The sequence below is a fragment of the Rattus norvegicus genome, chromosome 1, assembly GCF_036323735.1.
Source record: "Rattus norvegicus strain BN/NHsdMcwi chromosome 1, GRCr8, whole genome shotgun sequence".
NCBI lineage: Eukaryota > Metazoa > Chordata > Mammalia > Rodentia > Muridae > Rattus > Rattus norvegicus.
The window spans coordinates 233,346,965-233,373,065 of NC_086019.1; the positions used below are offsets into that span (position 1 = coordinate 233,346,965).

Sequence of the window (26,101 nt, forward strand, 5' to 3'; positions counted from 1 at the left end):
AGAAATAGTGACTCCTTTTCAAAATCCAGTGCTCCTAAATAGAAATAGCTCAATTAGCTTAAATGCATTCCGGGCATTCAGATGCCTTGGGCATGTCAAGGATAACATAAGAGACCAGCAAGCACAGATTGCAGAAGCATCTCTGCCCCCCTCCTCCCTGCTTATTCCTCTCTCTCTGATTCTTGCACTTGATTGCCTGGGGTGTGGATAGCAGGCAGAGAGTAAAAGCAACCTCCTCTGGGCATCAAATCTTCTTCAAGATTGGCGTAAAAAAAATCATAACAGAAATGTAATTATATTGCCGTAAAAATAGACACATTCTATATTGACACTTCATTTTATAACTAGGCTTCTTGTTGAATTACCCCTAAAAGCCTTTCAGATCACTAGAGTAAAAAAAAAAATCTACAATTAAAAGAATTTGCCCAAACTTAGGCCTAATTACAAAATACATCATCAAACACTGGTCAAGTTTGAGTCTTTTGATCCTAAATGCAAAATTTCCAGACTGGTAGATTGATGGAAGGATGCGTGGTTGAGTGGATAGATTGGTATTTATAAATACAGATGTATAGATGGATGATGGATGGATGAATACCTGTTTATTTATATCTGTACTATTGGAACATTATCAAAGAGGAAACCATAAAACATGATTTGTGAGCATGTTTCTTCAAACATATTGTTTCTTTGTTTAAGAAGCCTGACTCCCCTATTACTTTTCATTTTAAAAAGGAAGTGCCAGGCTGATGATTCTGGGTTCCAGTCTGACAGGACTTTACATGAAATGCTTTCCCGTTAGCCATTTACAAAGCTATCCAGCCTATTGCTGTCCATCACAACCTTTTGTCCTTTTTATGCCAAGGTCATGAACCTGTGTTTAATGAGGTGCTCAGTACCTAGTATGATACCGTCATCTTGTGCATTTATGAAGAAGGAAAGCCAGCGAACCAACTCCATGAAAAGACATTTGCTAACTGCCCACTAGCAATTGTTGAGCGATAACACATGCAGTTCCCCACATGTTTATGCAGAGTCTCAGATTTATCTGACAGTTTTACACCCTCAGGCATGATACACAGTAATTAAAATTAAAAATGTTTTGACAGCCTAAACAAATGGCTATATAAATTAGAAAGCTGTAAAAAGCCATGGTAGCCAAAAATAAAGATATATAGATAAATCATAAAATTATAAACAAGGGGAAATGTTTTAATACAGGCTTGTTTATATCCAGACTCCGAAATACAGACTAATTTTTGCCTGAAGGAAGATGGTGGTGAAAAGAAATTGAGCAAGGTAGGAAAACCATTCTTTCTCACTTAGCAATCCCCACCCCCACCTCCTATCCCTTCTCTGGTACTAGAGAAAGGGGGAGGAAAAAAACCAGTAAGGATATCCAACTTCTTCTAAGTGTATAATTGGCTGTAGAATTTCCAAATTTTAAAAAAGCACCCAGATCAGTTGCCTGGAATCTTTTGCTATTAACCTTCTCAAATGTGTAGAATGATGTGAGCCACAGAAAAGTTGGCTCAGTGTTACATTTCTCGAATGCATGGCATGGAATCTGTGTTTATGAAATAAGCCAAGTATATGATCTGCATGTGCACATAATTCCTTTCAACTAAATGTGCACGACTCTAAAGAACCGTTTTTTCACTCCTGTCTACCAGGCTAAGTGACCAAAGAAATGAGTCGGATTGGGGGCCCTTGATGTTTTTCCTTTTCTGTCAAAGCAGTCAGCTTGCCACCACCCCATGCACTGAAGTATTAGAGCATTCAAAGAGGATAGTAAAGTAATTGGAAATAACCAATGGGTTTTTCTGTACCTAGAAAGGCTGGCTGGCTAGAAGGCTGTCGTAGCATGCGGATCATCTTTATCCCAACTTTTCACAGCAGTCATGTTCTTGGCAGATTTCCTAAAAGCCACATCATTATCCTTTATCACACCCATGGATTAAGACTTGAGAAAACATTTGAGTCTGTATAGGATCGTGCTAGAACTTTCTCTCACAGACCTCTTGTCCTCTGACTCCGACTCCAGGCTTATCTTTGTTATCCCACCCGAGTCCCTGTTACTGTTTAGTCTCCCCACCCTGATGTCCTGCTGACAGAACACTGTCAGAAGTCTGGTACAGATCTTCCCCTGAGACTCACCTTGCAAGGAGGTACCCCAGCTCTCCTTGGATTCCCACCACTCTCTAACATATAGAGCCCTGCATAACTTTGTGTTGTCTGCAGAAAGGGATGAAGCATTAGGCTCGTTTTTTTTGTTTGTTTGTTTTTAAATTAGTAGTATCATAAAATAGCCCTTTTGGCAAATATTCGTGATTGGAAATGTCTACATTTGAGTTTTTCTGGTGCTTCTGATAAGGGGACAATTTGGCAGCACAGCTTCCTCGTGTAGCTTTGAACAATAAACATGAGTAAGAAATAAAAATAAATAGCAAATAGCGAAGCAAAACTCCCAAACACAGAAGGACTGGTCCTGATGTGACAAGGAAGTAATTCAGGTGAATATAAGTATTTCCTAGTAGGTCAGAGTCTGAGCCAAAGGGAACAAAAACTGAAGCAGTTTCCCCTCTGTATCAGGTGTTGTGTTTATCTATGGCTGTGAAAAAAGTTAACTCCAAATTTAATAGCTTAATTCAACTACACCTTTGTCTCATACTTTCAGCTTAGCTAGAGAGCTGTGAATCAGGGCTCCTCATAGGTTACAAATTACCCATTGGACTTACAGCCATCTCTCAGCTCTTCTAAAGTCCCTGGAGATTCTGGCCCGTCTTCACTCCTTGCTGATGGTTAACTGAGTTCCTCCAGTCTTCCTAGGTTGGCCTCTCTCACTGGCCACCTGCATGTCTTTGTGACAAGACAATGGCTTCCTTCAAAACAAGAGCCAAGAAAGACAGCAAAGCAGTAACCAACATCTTTTGTGACCTAGCCTCAGGTCCCATATGAACACTTCTTTATGCAGGGCTATACAAACCATCCCTGAGACAGTGTAGAAGTTGAATGACTCCACAAAGCTGTGTGTGCTGTGGGCTAGGGGACATTTGGAGTCATCTTGAAGACTGACCACTACAGCTTTAGAAACAATAAAATGACCCAAATCTTGGCTGTGCAATTGTGATTCAGGAAGATGAGCCATAAATCCTGGTCCATTTTGCCCAGGGCTCTGCTCCTTAGCAATTTTTGTTCTTTTCCAGACTCTGTCACTATATATCTAACCCACAGAAAGAAACTTACCTTTCTCTTCAGGCAGAGAACTCACTGGCAAGTTCTTATACTTCTGCCTCTTAGATCCTGGTAAGCAAACTGTCTATGTGTTGACTCTGGAATGCAGCTGGTAATTTGAGTACCATATGTCAGGGGTCTGGGAGATAGAGTTGAAATTAGAATTAGCAGTCTGGAGGTAAGTGTGACTCAGTTTCTAATATTCTGTTCAGCAAACATAAGCGATAGATTAGGTAACAGATTCTATGACCTGATGTTTTAGAAATAATTTGCCACCACAGCAAAATCAGAAATCAACAACCTCAATAGTGGTATTGAGGATTGAGGAATCAGACAGGAAGTATTGTACTGCATAAAACCATTGAAAGGGAAATAGAGAAGCCCAGTGAATAGATACAGAGAGGATACAAGCATATAGAAACTGGAGAGCTAGGACATCACACTATTATCAAAAATTGTTCCCTGATTGTCCATGTTAGTTTTCTCTAGGAAGTACTGCCAACCAGTCAGAGATGCTGGGTCTAAGTGTAAAAAGGGTAAGGTAGCAACTGCAGGTGAGTCTATGTGATGGTTGACAACTGCAAGTGGGAACAGGCACTTGGGACTCATTCTCATTTTTAGGCATCATTTTCTGGAGATAAAAGGTCTGTATCCATAGGTCTCAAACCCAGCTGCAGTATTATTGGAGGAGGGGAGCAGCAGGCAAGAGACACATGCTCTTAGGCTACCTGAAGACTATAAGACAGAATATTTGAGGAAGAGTAGAAAAAAAAGTGTTCTTATATGAATTGCATCAATCTATATATTCTGATTTTGTAGACTGTCATTATGACCATCAAGTTTTATGCTAGCCTGTGAGATTTGGGTATTTGAAATTGGTGGCTCCTATAAATGCAATACCTCTTGGATTTGCTATTACATAAATGTGTTAGGACGGTGATGGCTGGTAGTTGTCAGGCATCAGTACTGTCTGAATTATTGTTGCATATCACGTCTCTCTTTTTTAAATTCACCTCTTCTATTTGTTCATCTGTATTGACCAAGGGACTGGGAACTCAAGAAATCATCTTATGAATGAAGAGCATTGGACTCGAACTTCACTCTGTCTACTCAGGTTGTTTGGGAGTCTTGTGTTACTCATGAGTAGTTTCTGTATCCAGCTAAGGGACTGCATCATTACTTGTCTTTGTGATAGGAAGAGATTAGCTACTAGGAGGTGGAGGCTTGAATAGTGATTAGAATGGTTATGAAGTACAAACAAAGAAAACACCTCTGGGGAAAATCAGGAAGTTTAATGATCACAGGGGACATGTCATTAGTAACATCAACACCTGTCAGCAGAAGTCACTTCTGTTGATTTCAGATGACTGCCACACTCCAGGGAAGACTCTCAGAAGACACTCAGGAACCTATGGGAAGCAGTGAATTTGCCTTTCCTACTTTCAAATCCTTCTTGCTTCCATCCTTCATCATATCCCGGAACCATATACTGAAATGCGTACTGTGAATCGCAGCATCAGACTTTTTCTCTGCAGTGCCAAGGACAGTGAAATAGGATTGAGCATATAGTTATCAATAAAAACTCGCCAGTTCTCCCCTTTGTCCACATAGCGGCCATACACACCTCTTTTACTGTACTTAACTTTTCAAATAACCTGTCATGTTGATGTCTAGCATTCACCTTTGTGACTTGTGTAACAAATTACATGTTTTCTCTATTTCCTAAATGGAAAAATAAAATAATAAGTCTTGCTAATTTATTAAAGCTCAGACAAGAAAGTTATAGATAGCCAAATTAGAATTCTTTATTAACTGGTGAGCAGAATCAGGCTCTTACCCCAAAGAACACTGGGCACCAAAGCTCACGAGTACAGAAACTTTAATGACATCATGGTCAAGGGAACCCTGACATTTTGGGGGATGAGCTGTATGTTCAGCAAATATTTTGTTTAGGCCTTGGTTAGATTCATGGAACATTGGAATGTGTTGCCAAAGTGAACACTTGATTGAGGGCTTAGGGGCTGAAAAACTTCTGAGCAGACAGACACAAATGGAGTCAGAGTAAGATTGGGTCAAGATGGCATTACCTCAGTCACGTCCAATTATTCTATGTTTTCTTGGAGTACTTCTCATTTCTTTTCTCTGTAAGTACTTTTTTGATGTTCTGTAACTTAACTGAAGAAGAATAAAACATTTATTAGTATATGAAAACTTACATGATGAAGGTGTGGACTAAAACCTATCTAAGATAGTCAGTGGTCATGAAGTCCTGTTGGTGATTTTTTTTTCTTTCTTCAATGTATCATCCCACATTGAGTTTATTTCAGCTCAGGTCAAGATATTCTTGAGCAACTTATCTCAGCCTACTAAACTGCTATAACAAAATATCCTGTACTGGACAATTTCAAATAAAAAGTCATGGAAGTTTATATCTAGAACGGGAGTTCTAGAAGCTGGAAAGCCCAAGGTCACAGAGCACTCTATTGAGTATCTGGTGAAGGCACTGACCACAGAGTACATCCAATGTGACATGGCATGTCAGTAGCAGAGAGGCAAACAATTACAAAGGGACCCAGATTCTCCCAAGACTTTCTTAAGAAAGGCAGTAAAACCATTCATGATGTGTAGTTCCCATGAATTTGTTACCTCTTCAAGGCCTTACCTCTCCGTACAATTGCCTTAGGTTTCAATAACATTTGGATTCAGTTCCTATATAAAATTTGAGGACAAACATTCAGCTATCAGCACAGACTTTCATATGTAAATTCCAGCTTCTTAACCTGCAGGTCATGACACAACATGACGCAAAACAAATGTGGCAGTTGCGAAAAAGTTGGCAACAGTACAAGGTTTCTCAGCACACAATAGCCAAGAATTAATTTGAAATAAAAATCAAACATTGACTGACGTGTCACATGGTTGCGATCCTAGATAGCACTCTGTAGGTGGAAACCAGAAAACTTCCAGTGGTTGGGGTCATCCTCAGCTTCATAGTTTGAGGTCACCCTGAGCTATAGGAGACTCTTTCTTGAGAACTCAAAAAAGAACATAATGAAATGCATGGTGAGCCAGAGGTGCTTTTGGCATCCCTCCATCCTTCCGCTCTCTCTCACACACACAGAAAAATAAAATGAGAAAGATAACTAATATCAATCCCTGGCGTCCACATGTAGGTATGAACACACATGCTCAAATTACTATTAAACAATTTTCATCAGGGATGCAGTCCCTGGGAGGCTGGTTGTTTGGGCTTCAGCACATTATCCTATGCATATACAGGACTCGAGTTTTAAAAGTAGAGCTCATAAACTTGGGAGGGGAAGAGAGAAGTTGGAGAGGAGGAGGTCGGGAGGTAGATTTGGCCAAAATGTGTGTGTGTGTGTGTGTGTGTGTGTGTGTGTCTCTTTCTGTGTGTGTGTGTGTTTGTGAATGTGTGCATATATGTATATGAACTGCTCTAACAATGAAAAACTAACAAAGGGAGAATTGTTAAATGAGGACCAATGAAATGACTCATCATGTAATGGTACTTGCCACAAGGTCTGTTCACCTGAGTTCCATCCCTGAACCATCCCTGACCTCATAATGTAGAAGGAGAGAACTCACAAATCATCCTGTGACCTATACGCACAGAGATACACAATAAGTAAATAAAGTTTAAAATCAATAAGGGAACTTTAGCTTGGGATTAGTACATAATTTGTAACAATTTCTGAAATGCTTCTAAAACACACTTCTGCCATTTTGTACTACAAATTTATGCAAAGCAGCCTTCTCAGCATTGATGATTATAAAATTGAAATATCAATCATCTTTGAAAAACACTGAAATCCTGCAGTATCAAATATTCAGCTAAGATTGAAATCTTTACAGAAAGATAAGCAAACATCCCTATCTCATGACTATGGATTTGTGTTTCAGCCAATAAATGATAAAATTATATATTGTACAGAATTATTTTGAAATAAATATCTTTTTAAAATTATTTATTTATTTATTTATTTTAATGCTCTGCCTGCATATATACATGAATGCTAGTTGAGGGCATAAGATCCTATTACAGATGGTTGTGAATCACTATGCGGTTGCTGGGAATTGAACTCAGACCTCTGGGCAACCAGGGCTCTTAACCACCATCTCTCCTACTTTCTGAAATACATTTCTGTATTATTATCAGGAACTGTTTGATTTGATTTCTATTTTATATACATATATACTTGGGGTCATGTAAAAATGTATCAAAGAAAGGGTCACAAGTGGGAAAAGTTGATGCCTTTCTCTAGCTCTTGGAGAGCCTTTCCATCTAGCATTACTGAAATCTTAAGTAACTTTTATTACACACATGTATTTCCTAACAATCTCATAAGAAAATACTCTAGTTTTGTGCATACCTCTTCTTGCCTGGCTACTTAATGTTATTTGTCTACCCCCTTGATTCTTTTCTTTTAAGTTACTAAAGTCTGATTTCATTCTGAATTATGTTAACATATAGTACAATGCACAGACAAGTATTACATAAGCAGGAAAGGCTAAATAGAGCTGCCCTAAACTTTAAGTTAAAATTATAATACATAATATTTTAATCTTTTTATTGGATTTTTTATTTATATTTCAAATGTTACCTACCCCCTAACTTGCTTTCACAAAAGACAATGCTGTCTTCAAGAATGTCATTCCCAGCAGGTAACAGATGCTGAAGCTTTAGGCCTTCTGGAATTCTTGACTTGTGGCTCAGACACCCAGTGGCCAGGTAGTTTAACGTCTAGTGAATTGCAAGCACTGTTATATCCCAAATGCAAGCATTTTTTTCTTGAGAACTGATATTGTTAGGTCAGGAACTCTTGGGTTGTAAGAACAGAGAGTACAATATTTGGGGTAGATTATTAGAGGTCAAGAGGAACACCCTTCTTTTATGAATTTACACCTAGACTTGAATATGATTAGTATAAGATAAAGGGTCAATATTGTCAGTCAGAAACAAACAGAGCCTAATTATACTTTTCCAAATCCACAACCATATCTTCATCAGCCTGTTTCTATTAGACCAATTAATTCAGCACCATGCAGGAGGCACTACTGAATACTGCAGTTGTGTTTCCACTTACATAGAAAGTGAATGTCTTGGTTAAAGCAATGATGACTTTAATGTTTCGATAGCACAGGAGGTATTCAGAGATTCTGTAGATGAAGTTGAGAGAGTAATAGCAGGAGGTGGGGGGGAGCAAATACTGTATACAGCAAGTAGTTTTCGAATAGGATGGAGATTGCAGACATCTTCAAAAGAGTATTCTAAGTTGATGAGTTTTCAACAAAAAGTAAACAGTCTTCCATTTTTCACATTCTTGCTGTCTCTGCTGTTGGCATGCTGGGCTCTAAACAGTGACTGTCACCTTCATTGTTAAATATACACATTAGCTTTCTTTCCCATGGCTTCTTTCATAGCCACTAATTTCATAAACCAAGGCTGGAGTAAAAACTGACTAAAGTCTCCTCAATTACTTCACCTACCTGAAAAACAAGCTCCTCCCCTGTGTGTGTGTGTGTGTGTGTGTGTGTGTGTGTGTATGTGTGTGTAGTGCCAAAATCAGGGTTTTGTACATGCTAGACAAGCTCTTGACTACTTATGTTCATAAGTTTCCTGTTTGTATTCATGAGTTTCCTGTTTGTACTCATGAGTTTCTTGTTTGTACTCATGGAGCTTCCTGTTTGTACTCATGAGTTTCCTGTTTGTACTCATGGAGCTTCCTGTTTGTACTCATGAGTTTCCTGTTTGTACTCATGAACTCTACCCACTGAGTAATAGGATTACAGGTGTGGACCACCACACCCATTGAGAGATTATTTTTAATTAATTAATTATTTTAATTTCATGTGCATGGGTGTTTTACTTATTGTATATCTGTACACGACATGTATACCTGGTGACAACAGAGACCAAAAGAGGGCATTGGATCCTTTGACAATGAAGTTAGAGTAGACTGAAACCTACCATGTGGGTGCAAAGAATTAGACCCATTTCCTCTGAGAGAGCAGACAGTGCTCTTAACTTTGGAGTCATCTCTCCAGCCTTGAGAGAGACTCATTTGAATGGAAACATTTTTATTACAAATATGCTTTTGTACATTCTATGTTAGATCAATTGTACACTTCTTCGTTGTTGATGAAATTATTCTTCAAATTTTCATTCAGTAGGAACATGAGAGTAGTTACTTGCACCTAAGCTTAGTCATGCCTTTAAGAACTATTGAAGTCCAGTCAGTCACATAGTGTGTCTATTTAGTAAAGGAGTTCCATCACACATTCTGGAATTCATGTCTTGGTGTAGCACATAACAATTAATCTAATAGATGTCATGCAAATGGCATGGTCACTTGGTATTTTATGTTTGGTTACAGTTTGTGCTACAGCTAAGCACTGAGCCAGGCACTGTGTTTATAAACTGAGAATATTTCTCATCCCCAACGGAGCCTGCATTTATACACAAACTCTGTGGCCACATTCCTAGATTCTATTATTATGACTGCCAAAGGTGATATGTTAAGACCACGTGAATCATGGCTGATTATACTGCAACTGTATCTATGGCTGAAATGAAAAATAAGCTTCATGTGGCAGGCTGGATATTCTGTAAAACTGCCTCTTGCCCTGGGTTAGTCACAGCTATCAGAACTAGTGCCCTGATAGTCCTCGGTAAGTGAGAACAATAGCACTTTCCTATGTTGTCTGTGTGCCCTGCCAAAGCAAAGGTCTTCAGCAAACTCTGAGATTCTATTGTAGTAGTAGAGGTATAAGGTATACTGATTTTCTTCTTTCTTACTTAGCAGTACTCAGAATTAAACATAGCACTTCACATATGTAAGCTATAACACTGAGCTCATACACACATCTTTCTCCATCTTCAGAAAGTCTTTTTCAATAGCCTTCATTTCGAGCATCTGGGCACATGACTGAGATAGCAGGTACCTGGATATCCATAAACTTATTTCCCACTGCCTGAAATCATGTATTTTACAACTTTGCTTTAGATATTTTTGACTTCCAGGTTCAACCAGTTTTGTTGCCTATCCAGTGAAGCAGTGTGATGTTCTGTGAGACAGGCCATGTGATTAAAGTCGCTCTAGACAAGATCAGTTCCTTTCAAACTCAATATGCATACCAGTCACCTGAGGGTCTCGTGCAGATCCTGTCCGGTGGCAGGTTTTGATTCCAGTAGGTCTAGAGAGAAAGCTCAGATTTTACATTCACACACACACACACACACACACACACACACACACACACACACACACACACACCACTCCAATGGTAACACTGAAATTCTGTAGACCATGCTCTGAATAGAGAGAATAGCTCCTGCAGAAAAGGCAGAAAGTTGATAAACCCTTCAGAAAGTAAGGGATTCTGCAATGCTGTCTTTTCCACATTGGAAAAACTATTTGTTCTTACTGTACAATGTTGCTTGTATATATAATTTCAGGAATGATCAACCCTGGTGTGTGAAGATGACCACTCCAACTCCTAGCTTTCCTCCCTTGCCTATTGTTCTTTGTGTAAGGTTGAGGTCTCATGAGCTTTCCCTGTCTACTTTGCCATGTTGATTGGCATTGACCATATTCAGCCCACATTTGGGAAATTATGTTAGTGAGACACTCGGTGTGTAGCTTCTGACATTATTAGTGTACACGATCTCACAGCAGACTCCTCCATTCTCTGGTTCTTTTGTCCCCTTTCCACAATGAACCCTGTGCTTTGGGTATGGGAGTATTTTGTAGATTTATGCATTGGAACTGAGTAGATATACTGCAGCTCCTTGATAAAGGGTGGAGACTACTACACTTATCTGTGGATATAAGGACATATGTTTATAGATTGTTGTTAGGGATTTTGTTGTTTTAGTGCAGTGGTGTTTATAGATTGAGGAATATATTTAATATATATGTAAACATATATTCATGCAATAACAATTAATGAAATAAGTGGATGTGGCTTTGAAGAAAAATTGTGTAGGGTATTATATGGCATGGTTTAGAAAGGGGAAAGGCAAAAGAGAAGTGTTATAATTGAGAGAGTGTTGTAATTATGATATAATTTCAAAACTTAAGAATAGAAGAGATATTTATTCTTGGTGACTCTATAAAACAGACCATGCCAAAACAACTCCTTCATAACAGCTGGGGAGGTCTGTCTGGTATGCCAATACAGACTCCATATTTGGAATGGTAAATATAATCAAATTAACTGCCTGATTCACTTGTGATAATACTCTTTCATTCTCTAATAGGAATTCTTTTCCCACAGGGGTTCACTAAGAACACAGAAGAGAATCTGGGAGAAATAGTCTCTCTGTGACTCACTGATGGCGACCTAAGCTCTTTATTTCTCTACAGAAAACATTCTTCTGTTATTTTATCATTTATCTTGTATGTAAGTGTCTATGGGTGATGTGTTCATGATGTGTGTGTGCATGTGTGTATTCATTTGTTTGCATGAAGAACACTGGGATTACAGATTCACCATCAGTATAGTGCCCAGCTTTTCCGGGGGTTCTGGGGGTTCAAACTGCAGTTTTCATGCTCTCACAGCAAGTGCTTCACCCACCGAGTCCTCTCCCTGTCTTTCTATGTGTCTTTTTAAAATACAATGCATCCCAGAGGGTTGTACTTGGCCCTTCCTGTCATAATGTGACCCCCCCACTGTAAGGCAAGATGAGTATGTCTGTGGAGTGCCAGTTGCCAGGGATTCTCTGCCACTCTCTGCTGAGCATCTCAAAACTGGGAGACAGCCTCACTGTTGGCTATATAGCCATTAATCATGCTCTATATAACGTCAGGATTAAACTTTTTATCAACTGACAGCTCCGCAACAGATCAAAATATTGCTTGCATTGGTTTGTAAGTAGTACGCTATAAGCTCTGGGAAGTCTGGGTGTTTCTGTGTATACAATGCAAAATGACTCCGATAAATAGTTGCCATGGAGAGATGCTGAGAAGAAGACGTATGGGTCATACTAATGATAGGCATGTGGAGAATTTCTTCAAGGAGTCCATGATCATGCATTCAAGGTCTGTGTATGCAGGGGTCAAGTTGTGGGAATAGACAAAAGCTTTTGCTTTGGTGCCTGAAGACAGATCTTTTCTTCCCTGGACTAGAGGATCTCTTTCTTTATGTGGCTTCCCATCTACTTCAGTCATAGGAACACAGGAACATGGATACTGTGAGTGATTTCTGTGGGCTTCAATAGACAATCTGAATTTGACTGTAACCCTTATACTTATCACAAGGGTGACTTTACTTTTTTTTTCATAGGTATAAAAGCTCAACTACCAGTCATCTGCCACGCCTTGGTACATTCACCACCCGGGGCAATGTACAGGCCTTTTCCAGAGGCTGGATCCTACCCCTTCTTTTGCAGCTTGCAGAAGAAAGCTACCACACACCCTTTGAGAGATGCTGTGTTACCTCATCCTTTCCGTCCTCAAAACCTTAGTGAACCATCTTAGCCCTCCTGAGAGCAGACTCACGGTGGGCTGTGTGTACAGCAGGGATGCTGTGGTAGCTCAGGTTTATCATTCTCACTTCCATAAGCCTTTGGGCTCCTCCCTCTATATTCTACAATAAAATTCTGACAATTCAAACCTCAAAGGAAACGAGCTGGTAACTATTCAAGTAGCAAAGGAAACTGTTAAGTACAATCTTAGGAGATAGCCCATTGGATGCAAAATGTCTAGGACTGCCCGCACCTGTATTGACAAAGTTGTCATTCCTTTCTCTCTTACAAATTTGGGAATCTCATGGGCTTTGCCATTATAGATTGGCAAAAAAATAATCTTTTTTCAGTAGATACTCTACATTGCCCAAGTCAGACTTTAAAACTATTGTTCTGAAATTTATAGGGATTTGTGTCAGGCAATGAATCTAGAATCAAAAAACAAAAAAACAAAAGCCTGAGGGCATGGGGAGGTTTGGGATCACCTTGTAAGCTCACTATTCTTTAAGCAAGAAGAGGCTAACAGTTTCTGTGACTTCTGCATAGCGAGGGCAAAATTCACAAATGCATTCATGGAAAAGGGAGAGGATTAACCAGTGTGATTCATCCTGTGGCCTCAGTCACACAAGTCTTAATTTTAAACAAAAATGACATTGAGTTTAGCTGCAATATAGCTAAAATTTACATATTATAAAAAGACTATTTAAATGCAGTATCTTCTTTTAGTTCTACGTGTTAGTATCACTGGTCATTGCATTCATTAATAATTTTTAATTATTAATACCTAATAGCTGTGTATCTTAAAGCAAAAATAAATCAGTGCTAATCACTTATTTGGATTTCTTTTGCTCTTTAATATGTTCCACTAATAGCTAGCATTGTATGGTAGTATTTTTGGGATTTGTATTTAAATCATACTTATGCTTTCAAAGGAATTACTCTAAAAATGATATGACTTTTTTTTTTACTCTCATTCCAGGTCTTGGCTCAATTGCAGGGAGCAGACCTTGTTTGCTTCTAACATGCATAAAAAAAGCTACACTTGATGTGTCTTGACCAACTAGTAAAGAAAAGCTATAATGGGCACGGTGTGTGTGTGTGTGTGTGTGTGTGTGTGTGTGTGTGTGTGTGTATGTGTTACATGCCTACAACAGTTGCCACAGTGTACATGTGGAAATCAGAGGGCAACACTGGGTGTCAATCTAGGCTTTCTGCTTAGTTTGAGACAGGATCTTTCATTGTTCAACGCAGCATACACCAGACTAGTTGGTTTCTGAGCTTCAAGAAATTATCTTGTCCTTCTTATTTTCCCAGAGGAACTCTGAGAGTACAGATATGCTCTGCGGAGTCCAACTTTATATAGGTTTTAGGGATCTAACCTAAGGGTTTCACATGCCAGTATAGCAAGGCTTTACCCAACAAACCATCTTTCTAGTCCCTGTATTTCTTAAACATGCTATCAAATCATTTTACACAATCTATAATGAAATAGTAAATAACGCCATCATCTTTGAGGCTCTGTCACCACATGGAGTCACGCTTTGACCAGGATATTTCTGAGGAGATGCAGAGTCATCATTTAACCCCTCATATAAATTGCTTTAAGATTAACTTCCCAACAGAACGACATTAAAATGCATAATCCTCACCTACATAATATTGCTTTGGAAATCACTGTCTGCATTTAAGACGTACTTCTATTTAGCCAAGATAAAACATGCCAGCATTTAATTCTCTAGACAAGCACCACCCAATCTAGATGCATGTTGGACATAAGATGGCAACTTTATGGAACTTTGGTTTGTAGAGAGTTTATATTGGAATAATAATTCTATTGACATTAATCTATGTTTATTTATAAGCAACCAGAAATGATTAAAAATAAAGTGTCAAGTAATAAATTGTATGAAATAGACATATTGAAAAAAATTGAAATGATATAAAACTGCATACAAAAAAATAATCACAGCATTTTTTTTCTAAATGGATGCCTGATTGCTTTTCTATCTCCACTGAAGGTTTCCTTCAGCTTTGAAAGATAAATTACACAAAAAGGACAAGTTTCCACTAATCTGCAGGTTGACACGCTTATAATAAAAAAGAAGAATGTTTAAATAATGCTAAGGGTTGGTCAGAGTATCAAAAGCAGAAAACCAGGCAGAGAAGGTGAATGTCTGACCATTCTTAATCTTTGCAGGCAGAGACATGGAAATTTTACACTAAAATCTACATCCAGCGAGTGAACAGTTGCTTGTCGAAAAAATAATCAGTCCTTCAGGGCAAATTTATTCTTTTGGAAAAGCATGTACATTGAGTTGATTAATTAACTGCTTGATTTATTAATAACCTCTGTGCATAAACTCCAGCTTGAGAGTCAGAGATTTGGGAAGGGTATTAGCCTGTGTGCAGGTCTAGCTCTTTGAAGACATCAATTATGTTTCAGTGGCTGGAGGAATTGATGCCTAAATCACACAGAGTGTAAAAATGCATGCGTGATGGCCACTGAGGTGTCTGAATCCATGCTTATGAGCAGGAGTCCTACGTACCAGTAAATACAATAAATCAGCAAAGCCGGTTCTGCCACTCTCTCATCTCATGTCTCAGCCCCATCCTCCAAGTTTCACAGGACAAAGGCTTTAGAATCCATGATTCCGTTTCTTTTCTCACAACTGCAGCTCCAATCTGTCAGGACATTCTGTCAACTCCATGTTCAGAATAGCTTCTCACTCCAATCACTTCTCATCTACTTAACACTAATATCCAGAGCTATTCAAACGCCTTAATGGTTCTCCTGGTTCAACCTTCTCCTCTTGGTTCTCCATAAAGCAATCAGTGTGTCAGATAAAAGACTCTTTTGCACAGAATTCCTCAGTGATTACTCCTATGGACAGGATATGATGTGATTTTGTCTCCTAGAGATTCTTGAGTGGAAAGTTTGTTCCCCGGAATGTTACTGGGGTTGTGGAACAGAATGGGGTAGGGACCAGTGAAGGTTGGTTAGACTACTTAAAGGATTAAACTAGGTCTATCCTGGTCAGTTCCTCTCAGATTAGGTGCTGATAAGAAGTGACCCTGGCTCTTCAATCACCCTCATCTTACCACATGACCTTTCCATTTCACTCTCATTCCCACACCAGTGGTCTCTGCTAGGTTTCAATGTAGCTAGAACAATTTCACTAGTGCCACACAGTTGTCAACACCACACACTCAGACCTCCAAATGCATGAGCCAAGGAAACTGATCTATACATTCTGCAGCATTAGACATTTTGATATAGCAGCTAAGACTACTCTTGTCTTAGAAACAAACCTTTAAAGGAAGACCTCTGATCAAGAGGTTTATTAAGAAGCTTTGTGAGGGAAAAACCACCAAGGCAGCAGGGAGAAGGAAACAGGCTAGGTGTGCAAAAAACCAAATCGGGCTGTGGCCTCAGACCCTGTGTCACCCTTAGCACTGTCTGAAGATATTGCAAAATGTAGAGTATAAAATTATTGACTTTGTCTTCTGAAAATAACGCAGCCAGCATCTGTATTCTTATGTCAGATGTTTATTTTTGTTCAGTCTCCTCAGTATTCCTTAAACAAAGTAAGTCAGCTTCTTAACTATTTCATTCTCCCTCTTTCTGGATAGTTCTGCCATATACTACCATGCTCTGCTCACTCACTGCTTTTGTGTCACTGTTCTAAATTAATGTATGAGGAAGGTGGGGGCTTCTTTGGCTTTCCTTGTACTCTCTCCATTTTAATGTTTTACCTAACTTAAGACACAGGTACATCCTGTTGACCTTCCCTATTCAGGGGTGAATGAAGGCACCACACAGCGGGGTAAGAGCAGTATTTAGGAATACCTGGAATCTCTCCTGTTTCCATTTCTGTTACCAAAGCATAGGGTATTGGCAGACCTGATTGCTCGATGGATTGGTGAATAGTTCCCTTGCCCCTTGGCATTTGGGAGTCGGATATTCATTTGGGTCATATGTGCCTTTAAACTAAAAAAATCCTGTCACTTCAAAACTTAAAATATGGAGCCAGCCAAGGTATCTGTCAATAGATAACTGCATAAAGTTATGTAAACAGTGCATACATCAACAGCAGAATTGTATTCAGTCATAAAGAAGAACAAATTTATGTCATTTGTAGGAAAAAAGGATAAAATTGGAGCTATCAAGTTAAGTGAAATTTCAGACTCAGAAAGACAAGTATCATACATTTCCTATCACTTGCAGGCGCTGGGTTTTTTTTTTTAATTAACTTGAGTATTTCTTATATACATTTCAAGTGTTATTCCCTTTCCCGGTTTCCGGGCAAACATCACCCTACCCCCTCCCCTTCCTTATGGGAGTTCCCCTCCCAACCCTCCCCCCATTGCCGCCCTCCCCCCATAGTCTAGTTCACTGGGGGTTCAGTCTTAGCAGGACCCAGGGCTTCCCCTTCCACTGGTGCTCTTACTAGGATATTCATTGCTACCTATGGGGTCAGAGTCCAGTGTCAGTCCATATATAGTCTTTAGGTAGTGGCTTAGTCCCTGGAAGCTCTGGTTGCTTGACATTGTTGTACTTTTGAGGTCTCGAGCCCCTTCAAGCTCTTCCAGTTCTTTCTCTGATTCCTTCAATAGGGGACCTATTCTCAGTTCAGTGGTTTGCTGCTGGCATTCGCCTCTGTATTTGCTGTATTCTGGCTGTGTCTCTCAGGAGCGATTTACATCCGGCTCCTGTCGGTCTGCACTTCTTTGCTTCATCCATCTTGTCTAATTGGGTGGCTGTATATGTATGGGCCACATGTGGGGCAGGCTCTGAATGGGTGTTCCTTCAGTCTCTGTTTTAATCTTTGCCTCTCCCTTCCCTGCCAAGGGTATTCTTTTTCCTCATTTAAAGAAGGAGTGAAGCATTCACATTTTGATCATCCGTCTTGAGTTTCGTTTGTTCTAGGGATCTAGGGTAATTCAAGCATTTGGGCTAATAGCCACTTATCAATGAGTGCATACCATGTATGTCTTTCTGTGATTGGGTTAGCTCACTCAGGATGATATTTTCCAGTTCCAACCATTTGCCTACGAATTTCATAAACTCGTTTTTTTTTGATAGCTGAGTAATATTCCATTGTGTAGATGTACCACATTTTCTGTATCCATTCCTCTGTTGAAGGGCATCTGGGTTCTTTCCATTTTCTGGCTATTATAAATAAGGCTGCGATGAACATAGTGGAGCACGTGTCTCTTTTATATGTTGAGGCATCTTTTGGGTATATGCCCAAGAGAGGTATAGCTGGATCCTCAGGCAGTTCAATGTCCAATTTTCTGAGGAACCTCCAGACTGATTTCCAGAATGGTTTTACCAGTCTGCAATCCCACCAACAATGGAGGAGTGTTCCTCTTTCTCCACATCCTCGCCAGCATCTGCTATCACCTGAGTTTTTGATCTTAGCCATTCTCACTGGTGTGAGGTGAAATCTCAGGGTTGTTTTGATTTGCATTTCCCTTATGACTAAAGATGTTGAACATTTCTTTAGGTGTTTCTCAGCCATTCGGCATTCCTCAGCTGTGAATTCTTTGTTTAGCTCTGAACCCCATTTTTTAATAGGGTTATTTGTTTCCCTGCGGTCTAACTTCTTGAGTTCTTTGTATATTTTGGATATAAGGCCTCTATCTGTTGTAGGATTGGTAAAGATCTTTTCCCAATCTGTTGGTTGCCGTTTTGTCCTAACCACCGTGTCCTTTGCCTTACAGAAGCTTTGCAGTTTTATGAGATCCCATTTGTCGATTCTTGATCTTAGAGCATAAGCCATTGGTGTTTTGTTCAGGAAATTTTTTCCAGTGCCCATGTGTTCCAGATGCTTCCCTAGTTTTTCTTCTATTAGTTTGAGTGTGTCTGGTTTGATGTGGAGGTCCTTGATCCACTTGGACTTAAGCTTTGTACAGGGTGATAAGGATGTATCGATCTGCATTCTTCTACATGTTGCCCTCCAGTTGAACCAGCACCATTTGCTGAAAATGCTGTCTTTTTTCCATTGGATGGTTTTGGCTCCTTTGTCAAAAATCAAGTGACCATAGGTGTGTGGGTTCATTTCTGGGTCTTCAATTCTATTCCATTGGTCTATCTGTCTGTCTCTGTACCAATACCATGCAGTTTTTATCACTATTGCTCTGTAATACTGCTTGAGTTCAGGGATAGTGATTCCCCCTGAGTCCTTTTATTGTTGAGGATAGCTTTAGCTATCCTGGGTTTTTTGTTATTCCAGATGAATTTGCAAATTGTTCTGTCTAACTCTTTGAAGAATTGGATTGGTATTTTGATGGGGATTGCATTGAATCTGTAGATCGCTTTTGGTAAAATGGCCATTTTTACTATATTAATCCTGCCAATCCATGAGCATGGGAGATCTTTCCATCTTCTGAGGTCTTCTTCAATTTCTTTCCTCAGTGTCTTGAAGTTCTTATTGTACAGATCTTTTACTTGCTTGGTTAAAGTCACACCGAGGTACTTTATATTATTTGGGTCTATTATGAAGGGTGTCGTTTCCCTAATTTCTTTCTCGGCTTGTTTCTCTTTTGTATAGAGGAAGGCAACTGATTTATTTGAGTTAATTTTATACCCAGCCACTTTGCTGAAGTTGTTTATCAGCTTTAGTAGTTCTCTGGTGGAACTTTTGGGATCACTTAAATATACTATCATGTCATCTGCAAATAGTGATATTTTGACCTCTTCTTTTCCGATCTGTATCCCCTTGATCTCCTTTTGTTGTCTGATTGCTCTGGCTAGAACTTCAAGAACTATATTGAATAAGTAGGGAGAGAGTGGGCAGCCTTGTCTAGTCCCTGATTTTAGTGGGATTGCTTCAAGTTTCTCTCCATTTAGTTTAATGTTAGCAACTGGTTTGCTGTATATGGCTTTTACTATGTTTAGGTATGGGCCTTGAATTCCTATTCTTTCCAGGACTTTTATCATGAAGGGGTGTTGAATTTTGTCAAATGCTTTCTCAGCATCTAATGAAATGATCATGTGGTTCTGTTCTTTCAGTTTGTTTATATAATGGATCACGTTGATGGTTTTCTGTATATTAAACCATCCCTGCATGCCTGGGATGAAGCCTACTTGATCATGGTGGATGATTGTTTTGATGTGCTCTTGAATTCGGTTTGCCAGAATTTTATTGAGTATTTTTGCGTCGATATTCATAAGGGAAATTGGTCTGAAGTTCTCTTTCTTTGTTGTGTCTTTGTGTGGTTTAGGTATAAGAGTAATTGTGGCTTTGTAGAAGGAATTCGGTAGGGCTCCATCTGTTTCAATTTTGTGGAATAGTTTGGATAATATTGGTATGAGGTCTTCTATGAAGGTTTGATAGAATTCTGCACTAAACCCGTCTGGACCTGGGCTCTTTTTGGTTGCGAGACCTTTAATGACTGCTTCTATTTCCTTAGGAGTTATGGGGTTGTTTAACTGGTTTATCTGTTCCTGATTTAACTTCGATACCTGGTATCTGTCTAGGAAATTGTCCATTTCCTGAAGATTTTCAAGTTTTGTTGAATATAGGTTTTTATAGTAAGATCTGATGATTTTTTGAATTTCCTCTGAATCTGTAGTTATGTCTCCCTTTTCATTTCTGATTTTGTTAATTTGGACACACTCTCTGTGTCCTCTCGTTAGTCTGGCTAAGGGTTTATCTATCTTGTTGATTTTCTCAAAGAACCAACTTTTGGTTCTGTTGATTCTTTCTATGGTCCTTTTTGTTTCTACTTGGTTGATTTCAGCTCTGAGTTTGATTATTTCCTGCCTTCTACTCCTCCTGGGTGTATTTGCTTCTTTTTGTTCTAGAGCTTTTAGGTGTGCTGTCAAGCTGCTGACATATGCTCTTTCCTGTTTCTTTCTGCAGGCACTCAGCGCTATGAGTTTTCCTCTTAGCACAGCTTTCATTGTGTCCCATAAGTTTGGGTATGTTGTACCTTCATTTTCATTAAATTCTAAAAAGTTTTTAATTTCTTTCTTTATTTCTTCCTTGACCAGGTTATCATTGAGTAGAGCATTGTTCAATTTCCACGTATATGTGGGCATTCTTCCCTTATTGTTATTGAGACCAGTTTTAGGCCGTGGTGGTCCGATAGCACGCATGGGATTATTTCTATCTTTCTGTACCTGTTGAGGCCCGTTTTTTGACCAATTATATGGTCAATTTTGGAGAAAGTACCATGAGGAGCTGAGAAGAAGGTATATCCTTTTGCTTTAGGATAGAATGTTCTATAAATATCCGTTAAGTCCATTTGGCTCATGACTTCTCTTAGTCTGTCGACATCACTGTTTAATTTCTGTTTCCATGATCTGTCCATTGATGAGAGTGGGGTGTTGAAATCTCCCACTATTATTGTGTGAGGTGCAATGTGTGTTTTGAGCTTTAGTAAGGTTTCTTTTACATATGTAGGTGCCCTTGTATTTGGGGCATAGATATTTAGGATTGAGAGTTCATCTTGGTGGATTTTTCCTTTGATGAATATGAAGTGTCCTTCCTTATCTCTTTTGATTACTTTTAGTTGGAAATTGATTTTATTTGATATTAGAATGGCTACTCCAGCTTGCTTCTTCTGACCATTTGCTTGGAAAGTTGTTTTCCAGCCCTTCACTCTGAGGTAGTGTCTGTCTTTGTCTCTGAGGTGTGTTTCCTGTAGGCAGCAGAATGCAGGGTCCTCGTTGCGTATCTAGTTTGTTAATCTATGTCTTTTTATTGGGGAGTTGAGGCCATTGATATTGAGAGATATTAAGGAATAGTGATTATTGCTTCCCGTTATATTCATATTTGGATGTGAGGTTATGTTTGTGTGCTTTCATTCTCTTTGTTTTGTTGCCAAGACGATTAGTTTCTTGCTTCTTCTAGGGTATAGCTTGCCTCCTTATGTTGGGCTTTACCATTTATTATCCTTTGTAGTGCTGGATTTGTAGAAAGATATTGTGTAAATTTGGTTTTGTCATGAAATATCTTGGTTTCTCCATCAATGTTAATTGAGAATTTTGCTGGATACAGTAACCTGGGCTGGCATTTGTGTTCTCTTAGGGTCTGTATGACATCAGTCCAGGATCTTCTGGCCTTCATAGTTTCTGGCGAGAAGTCTGGTGTGATTCTGATAGGTCTGCCTTTATATGTTACTTGACCTTTTTCCCTTACTGCTTTTAATATTCTTTCTTTATTTTGTGCGTTTGGTGTTTTGACAATTATGTGACGGGAGGTGTTTCTTTTCTGGTCCAATCTATTTGGAGTTCTGTAGGCTTCTTGTATGTCTATGGGTATCTCTTTTTTTAGGTTAGGGAAGTTTTCTTCTATGATTTTGTTGAAGATATTTACTGGTCCTTTGAGCTGGGAGTCTTCACTCTCTTCTATACCTATTATCCTTAGGTTTGATCTTCTCATTGAGTCCTGGATTTCCTGTATGTTTTGCACCAGTAGCTTTTTCTGCTTTACATTATCTTTGACAGTTGAGTCAATGATTTCTATGGAATCTTCTGCTCCTGAGATTCTCTCTTCCATCTCTTGTATTCTGTTGGTGACGCTTGTATCTACAGCTCCTTGTCTCTTCTTTTGGTTTTCTATATCCAGGGTTGTTTCCATGTGTTCTTTCTTGATTGCTTCTATTTCCATTTATAATTCCTTCAACTGTTTGATTGTGTTTTCCTGGAATTCTTTCAGGGATTTTTGTGTCTCCTCTCTATAGGCTTCTACTTGTTTATTTATGTTTTCCTGGAATTCTTTCAGGGATTTTTGTGTCTCCTCTCTATGGGCTTCTACTTGTTTATTTATGTTTTCCTGGAATTCTTTCAGGCATTTTTGCGATTCCTCTCTGTAGGCTTCTACTTGTTCTCTAAGGGAGTTCTTCACGTCTTTCTTGAAGTCCTCCAGCATCATGATCAAAAATGATTTTGAAACTAGATCTTGCTTTTCTGGTGTGTTTGGATATTCCATGTTTGTTTTGATGGGAGAATTGGGCTCCGATGGTGCCATGTAGTCTTGGTTTCTGTTGCTTGGGTTCCTGCGCTTGCCTCTCTCCGTCAGATTATCTCTAGTGTTACTTTGTTCTGCTATTTCTGACAGTGGCTAGACTGTCCTATAAGCCTGTGTGTCAGGAGTGCTGTAGACCTGTTTTCCTCTCTTTCAGTCAGTTATGGGGACAGAGTGTTCTGCTTTCGGGCGTGTAGGTTTTCCTCTCTACAGGTCTTCAGCTGTTCCTGTGGGCCTGTGTCTTGAGTTCACCAGGCAGCTTTCTTGCAGCAGAAAAGTTGGTCTTACCTGTGGTCCCGAGGCTCAAGCTCGCTCGTGGAGTGCTGCCCATGGGCTCTCTGCAGCGGCAGCAACCAGGAAGACCTGTGCCACCCCTTCTGGGAGCTTCAGTGCACCAGGGTTCCAGATGGTCTTTGGCTTTTTCCTCTGGCGTCCGAGATGTGTGTGCAGAGAGCAGTCTCTTCTGGTTTCCCAGGCTTGTCTGCCTCTCTGAAGGTTTAGCTCTCCCTCCCATGGGATTTGGGTGCAGAGAACTGTTTATCTGGTCTGTTTCCTTCAGGTTCCAGCGGTGTCTCAGGCAGGGGTCCTGCCGCTCCTGGGCCCTCCCCCACGGGAGCCCAGAGGCCTTATACAGTTTCCTCTTGGGCCAGGGATGTGGGCAGGGGTGAGCAGTGTTGGTGGTCTCTTCTGCTCTGCAGCCTCAGGAGTGCCCAGCTGACCAGGCGGTTGGGTCTCTCTCTCACGGGGTCTGGGAGCAGAGAGCTGCTGCGGGCCGGGATCCGCGGGTGTGGGACTTCCGGTAAACACAGAACGTGCCCGGTCCTAGAGGAATTCTGCCTCCGTGTGTCCCAAGCTCACCAGGCAGCTTTCTTGCAGCAGAAAAGTTGGTCTTACCTGTGGTCCCAAGGCTCAAGTTCGCTCGTGGGGTGCTGCCCACGGGTTCTCTGCAGCGGCAGCAACCAGGAAGACCTGTGCCGCCCCTTCTGGGATCTTCAGTGCACCAGGGATCCAGATGGTCTTTGGCTTTTTCCTCTGGCGTCCGAGATGTGTGTGCAGAGAGCAGTCTCTTCTGGTTTCCCAGGATTGTCTGCCTCTCTGAAGGTTTAGCTCTCCCTCCCACGGGATTTGGGTGCAGAGAACTGTTTATCCGGTCTGTTTCCTTCAGGTTCCGGCGGTGACTCAGGCAGGGGTCCTGCCGCTCCTGGGCGGCCCTGGGTTTTTTAAAGAAACATAAAATTGTTCATATATATACATACAGATGTATGACATATAGACACATATGTGTATGGCATATACACATATACATGTAAGACATTTAAGTAGAAGTGAGACTATCTGGAGAAATGGATGGAAATGGGGGAGAGAAAGAAAGCAGACAGTGTGTGTATGGACAGAGTACATTAAATACTCATATGCAAATGTCTTTATGTCATCAACCGCAAAGTACAATAAGTACATCACAATAAAAATTTATAATAGGCTTCCTCCACTGGGTACCAGCTCTGCTGAAAGCAAACAGTGCCATTACCAGTACCAGAACTAGAACCAGAACCAGAACCAGAACCAGAACCAGAACCAGAACCAGAACCAGACCTGGGTTACCAGGATATGTGCAGGGAATGCCATGCCATCTGCCTCTTCTTGGAGTACACAGATTAAAGCTAACAGGAGAAGAAGTGTACTATGGGGAATGCTCCCACAGGAGCTGGGGACTACATTCATGCTGGGCCTGGGCTTTCCAATTACTCTTCTTCATTGGCAGATGACACAAGATCACAAGAGGGCTGCCATCCTGAACTCCATTGCCCACAAACACAACCTGTGTGGAAAGACAGAGGAGGAGATTCATGTGGGCAGTATGGAAAAATCAAGTTATGGACACCTACATGAATCTTATGTTCTGTGACAAAGTTGAATGTGAGAAGAAGCCAGAGTACTTACTGGATCTCCCTGCAAGGATGAAGTTCTGTTTCAGATTCCTGAGGAAGCAGCCACAGATGCTGTGATGAGACAACCTTTGTGGATTAACTTAACTATGACTGTTTTGTCTTGACCAGGAACATGGTTAAACTGAAATTCCTAGACATATTCCTAACCCCTGAAGGACTTAATGGCCCTCTTTGGAGGATTATAGAAGATCTTTACACACATGAAATACAGCCACTTCTTTTCAGTCTTTCTGTATTTGAAGACAACCCTATGGGATAATCATGAGACCCTGTAATACCAAGCAGGAGGAGAAATCCTTGACTATGCTTGCTCGCCCTTGTAGGGCACAGTTGGGTCCCTGCATCCCTGGGTCAGTGTTGTCATTCATTTCTTCCTTCCATCCCTTTCTCTGAATGATCCCCTTTCTACCCAACCTCTCAAGTTCAGTCTCCATTCACTTCAATGAAGTCCCCTCCTCTTCTTTATCTCTATCCTGATTCCAGGCATCTAATTGGTAGGCTTTGTAGGAGATGAGGGTGGGATACGGTAACCTCTGCAGTTAGTCCCAAGCACTGACAATGAGCCCAATCCTTAGTGAGGGGCTTCTGGTTCTGTCAGAAAGACCATGTGCCCTGATGTGCAGACCCTGTCCCCAAGTAGGTGGCTGACTAACCCAGTCTTAAACCCAGTAAAATCTATAACACACACACACACACACACACACACTCTCTCTCATACACACATACACACACACACACACACCCTCATACACACACACACACACACACACACACACACACACACACACACACGCATACACACACACCAATTATACTTCTGTGGAAAAAGTTGACTGCTTCCAGGTCTGATTTGTCCTAACAGCCCTCTGTCCCTCTCATATTTCCTCCATTTTTAATCTTTCCCTCTCTTAAAAGTCCCAAGACACTAAAACCAATTACTCGGAATTAAGGCAGAAAAAGAGCGAAGTTTTCTTTTCAGGAAACTGAAAGCCCTGTCTGGTGCTGCTAGTCACAGCTTTCTCCAGAATGTTCTACTTAGACATTCCTAAATGCTTCAGATAAAATAAGGCTAATAGGCAGGAGCACAGTTACTATTACTATATAGAAAAAATAATAAACTACAACTCATGGTACAGTAATGGTAGCAAATCTTTGCATGTAAATTGTCAGTAATAGGTTATCTGCAATAGTCAAAGGGAGAGCATGGGATAGGAAGCCTACCGTACAAGCCAGCTCCCTGTTCCAAACAGAACCCGAGGCTCCCAGCTGTTGGCTTGTCTTCCTGCTCCCCAAATCCAGAGAGATACAAAAAGCATTCACACAGCCTAGGTGACACCTCTTCATATCTCCGTATGTTTAAATATTAAACCGATATTCCCACATGCACCATCCCCTCTAAATTAACTCCTTCCTTTCTAGGGGTATCATTATATTCTTCAAGACTATGTGCTTCC

At 40.3% G+C, this 26,101-nt stretch overlaps 2 long non-coding RNA genes across 5 annotated transcripts in view; one reads left to right on the forward strand and one right to left on the reverse strand.

Moving 5' to 3' along the window:
* Window positions 1–2,878, reverse strand: part of LOC102555110 (uncharacterized) — a 40,329-nt gene extending 37,451 nt beyond the window's left edge. Inside the window, exons 1-2 of one of the 3 annotated variants that reach the window (XR_010061234.1) lie at window positions 2,739–2,849; window positions 1,830–1,919 (exon numbers count right to left, since the gene is read on the reverse strand). This is a non-coding gene — a long non-coding RNA (uncharacterized LOC102555110). Of the gene's footprint in view, window positions 1–1,829; window positions 1,920–2,738 lie in introns of all 3 variants that reach the window. The other 2 variants (XR_590625.4, XR_010061235.1) reach the window with 2 other exon arrangements.
* Window positions 1–26,101, forward strand: part of LOC103695057 (uncharacterized) — a 150,615-nt gene that overhangs the window by 105,157 nt on the left and 19,357 nt on the right. Inside the window, exon 1 of one of the 2 annotated variants that reach the window (XR_001836113.2) lies at window positions 24,033–24,997. The exons of the other annotated variant lie outside the window; for it this stretch is intronic. This is a non-coding gene — a long non-coding RNA (uncharacterized LOC103695057). Of the gene's footprint in view, window positions 1–24,032; window positions 24,998–26,101 lie in introns of those variants that run through there. 2 annotated transcript variants of the gene reach the window in all.